Consider the following 4,536-nt stretch of genomic DNA (forward strand, 5'->3'; position numbering starts at 1 on the left):
ACGTTGAGCCGCTGTGAACCGTCATGTACACAGTGTCATGTGAACTCTTTGTTCACCAATTTATAAACTTCATCACTGTACCCCTCTTGTTCGCTTTTTATTCTATTTAACATTACATAGTTATAGTAAATATTGTAGTTAAAATACAGGAAGATTTAATGTTCTATGTAGGCTTCTCTGTGGTAATACAGTAGTAGACAACGATTATCATTTATCAACCCTTTCCCATTTTTTCTTCACACACCAAAGCATTAACAGAACTACAAGAAGACCAAGGAGTCCTGACTGACTGTCTTTCCTCCATGCTGGGTTGAATGCATGCTATCACTGAGGTCAGTGGGGAAAACCCAAACTTACAAGATATTGTAAAATTCATGAATATTTCATCATGTGTTTAAGAAATATATTATTAATAGTATATAAGTATTTTCAGACTTTCAGATTCGACTGTATGTGTTCAGTTATTATTCTGCTATATTTAATACATGGTAAATTAATAAATAATCATAGTGCAGTAGGAGTACGGTATTTTCCTCTTAAAAGTAGCGGAGAGGAGGTAAGAAGCAGGGTATAACAGCAAACTCAAGTAAAGTTTATACTGAGAGTGAATAAGCACTAGACATCAATCACACTACTCCGTTCACCTTCTGTGCACAGTAACTTCTACAAATGAAAGCTGAGCATCTTAATTTTAACCATGGATTCACTGTGTCATTTCACTGTGCTGAAATACAGAGCAAATAATATCTGTCCCAGACAGACTTGGTACTCTAAAACTCCAAAACATGCAGGCACATTGATATCTCTATAGTGACCACAGATCCACATGTTATTATCTAAGAAGAGTACTCAAATACAACCCCTGAGATTACTACCTGCACTCAGGTACACTTACTAACACTGCTGTCTGATAATTTAGAATAATTGCATTTTAATTTGTGAGGATATCCACCAGTGTGTTTAGTAATCTTATTTAACCACTCGGTGGAGACAAATATCCATCATTGTTTCTGCCAGTTCGACTACCTGTATTCTTGCAAGTGCAAACTTGATCTTTAACATCAGGGCGTGTAGTTGTAGCCTGTAAAATAATGAGCAGTGAATTGAAATTTTAGACATTTTCAGGGGTGAAAATCCCATTTCATAGTTGGGGGAAGTGCCATAGGCAGAAATCCCGGGGGGAACAGGGGTTGATATAAGTTACAACTACACACATCCCATTTACAAAAAGCCCAGGTCCAGGCTGTGTGCAACATTTATCCTGCATTGTTCAAAAGCCTACTCAAGTGGGAGTGCTGTTAAGATAAGTTAAAAGCTACAGATAGTGGAGAGGAGAGGAGAGCAGTAATAATTATTTTTGTCATTCTAAAAGACTGTGTGGATATAAATGTCAGAATCAGGTATTACTGAAATTTTAGATTTATTTCCAGGAAGGTTTTATCCAGTTATCCAGAGTTAATTGTCTTGAAATATTTTCAGTTAGCTAGTAGATACTAAAGCGTCAAATTGCGGTAAAAGATGCTGTATAAAAGACAGGCTACAACTTTTATTCCTTGTCTCCCCCTGGAATTATTCTCTAAAATGTAACTGTTTATTGTCGCCCCCAACTATGAAATGGAATTTCACTCCCTTTTTCACCCCAAGTTATCTGCCTGCAGCAGAAACAGATCCAGACCTTTTGGAAGAATAAACACCCAGAGTCACATCAGATTCTGCTCTGCTCTGTTTACCGACCGGAGGAGAGTTCAGAGATTACTTTTCAACTTTTGGGATTAAAAAGTGGATATTGTATTCACTCCTGTTTATCAACTAGATGGCAGCAGTGGTCCACAGAGCTGACCTTCATTGTCAGTGTTTAGGTTTCATAATGTTGACTAATTGCTGACTGGAGCTGGAGGGGAAATGTGCTTTACTTCATAACGATACAGAGAGGAGAGGAGAAAAAGATGACAGGGAACCAGTCTCTACTTAGATCTGAGTTTGATCAGGCTGAACTGAATCAAACCCACAGACACACACATATGCCTATTGCTTGTTACTTGATAGTTAATGCTCAGCAATGTAACCTGGCTGTTTTGGGTAGGCAAACACTGGTGAGAGTAAAACAGATAAACATAAATGGTCCAACAGTCAACTTTGCTTCGCTGGCGGTGAACGCACCATTAAATCACCCCTGCTGATGAAACTCTATCTGATGGGACTCATGCAGAAATGTTCACAGAACTCGTTCTCTGACTTCCCTCCTCACTCTTCTTCTCTCCTGGAAGTTACAGTGACAGGTGACCCAATGAAACACGCCGTTACCTTGACTTAACCTGTGGATTACTCTGGTTTGAACATTGTTGGAAACATTTAAGATAATTTAAGTAGATAACAAAAAATGTATATGGTCTACAATGCTCTAGTCATTTTCAGACATTTTAATATAGAATTACTACATATCTATGAGTTTCACAAAGAGAAGGAAATCAAGCCAAAGAAAGGTAGTACATCTCAAAGGTTTTTCTTTGAAAGGCAATGAAATAGAGGAGGTATAAATGGCCTACAACATTCTTACTCAACTTGGCTGTATTAAGTCAGCCAGAATAAAACAGCTCCTCTGAGCGGCATACTGCAGGTAAAAACCAGCGGGGCAGAGGCTAGAGGGTTTCCTGCAGGAATGTGGAGATAGGCCTGAGAGTTTTCATTCTTCTCCAGTAACTATTTACTTTGCAGTCCAACGCCTGTGACATCAGATCCTTGAGAATATAAATGAATGGAGATAGGTCGCTTTAATAAATATATTAGGGGAGGAGGAGAAGAAGGGAGAGAGACTGGACAAAAGAGCGCACAGATGACAGAGATGATGAAGTGGACACCCAGCTGGTTTGTGTTTTGCTGTTGTGTATCATCACAGGTGAGACTTGCCAGAATGATAGATATTGATGTCCTCTCTGTAAAACGACAGGTCATATCGTTAGCCTCAAAAGTAATCCCTTTACTCTTCTCAGTTCTCTGCAGTGGTGTGTGTGAACACACATTTTTCTCCACTGATGATGATGATCATCATGATGGTTGGGTTAGGGATATCCCCGTTGTTCATCAAAAGAGATTATGATTGTTGGAAACAGCATACCTAGGAAAAGGACTCTTACTCATCATACCATGAGGAGGAATCACAGGGGTAACACCTTAAGAGTCACGACAGATTTCCTCTGAATGGCTCTGCTAAAAACGGTGCAGATTCATATAAACACGTAGACATGGGCTATACCCCACTATATACTATACTGTACAGTACTACCATACTATACTATACCATACTATACCATACTATACTATACTTTAGCAATATTAATTAACAATATTAATTATTTTTAACAGGTTTGATACCCCAGCTCCCACAGCCAGTGACTGCCCACTTCACACCCCCATCACGTCCATTATCACCTCGGACTACAGGGCACCCCCACCCGCCACACCCACGGACAGTTCAACACTCCCCCACACCCCTACCATAGACAGTTCAACCCCCGCTCCCCACCACCACGGACAGTTCAACCCCCTCTCTACCCCCACGGACATTTCAACCCCCCTCCTCACCGCTACGGACATTTCAATCCCCCTCCCCTTCACCATCACCAAGGAGCAGGTGAGCAAAGAGCTGAGGAGACTGTGCCCAAGGAAAGCAGCGGGCCCGGACAAAGTGTGTCCAAGGATGCTCAAGGCCTGCTCTGCTGAACTGGGGGAGCCGCTTCAGCAACTGTTCAACCATAGCCTGAGGTTGGGGAGGGTCCTCGTGCTCTGGAAGACTTCATGTCTCATCCCGGTTCCTAAGATTAAACACCCCAAGGAGCCAGGTGACTTCAGACCAGTAGCACTAACATCCCACATCATGAAGACCTTCGAACAGCTGCTGCTCCATCTCCTCAGACCCCAGGTCCACCACGCACAGGATCCACTGCAGTTTGGATACCAGGAGAAGTTGGGGGTGGAGGATGCCATCCTCTATCTGCTTCACAGGGCACACTCTCATCTGGACAAGGAGAGCGGTGCTGTGAGAATCATGTTCGTTGATTTTTCCAGCGCCTTCAACACCATCCAGCCCCTCCTGCTGAGAGACAAGCTGACAGGGATGAATGTGGATTCACACCTGGTGAGATGGATTACAGACTACCTCACAGAGAGGCCGCAGTACGTCAGACGGAAAGACTGCATGTCAGACACTGTGGTTAGCAGCACCGGAGCACCACAGGGGACTGTGCTCTCTCCCGTCCTCTTCACCTTGTACACATCTGACTTCCAGTACAACTCGGAGCTCTGCCACATGCAGAAATACTCAGATGACACTGCAATAGTGGGCTGTATCAAGGATGGACAGGAGGGGGAGTACAGGAGCCTGATTGAGGGCTTTGTGGAGTGGTGCAGGTCCAACCGCCTACAGCTGAACACCTCCAAGACCAAGGAGATGGTTGTGGACTTCAGGAGGAAGAAACCACAGCTCCAACAAGTCCATCACAGGTCCATCCAGGGGGTCGATGTGGAGGTAGTCAGGAC

This window comes from Acanthopagrus latus, chromosome 6 (genome assembly GCF_904848185.1).
Source record: "Acanthopagrus latus isolate v.2019 chromosome 6, fAcaLat1.1, whole genome shotgun sequence".
NCBI classification, from domain to species: domain Eukaryota; kingdom Metazoa; phylum Chordata; class Actinopteri; order Spariformes; family Sparidae; genus Acanthopagrus; species Acanthopagrus latus.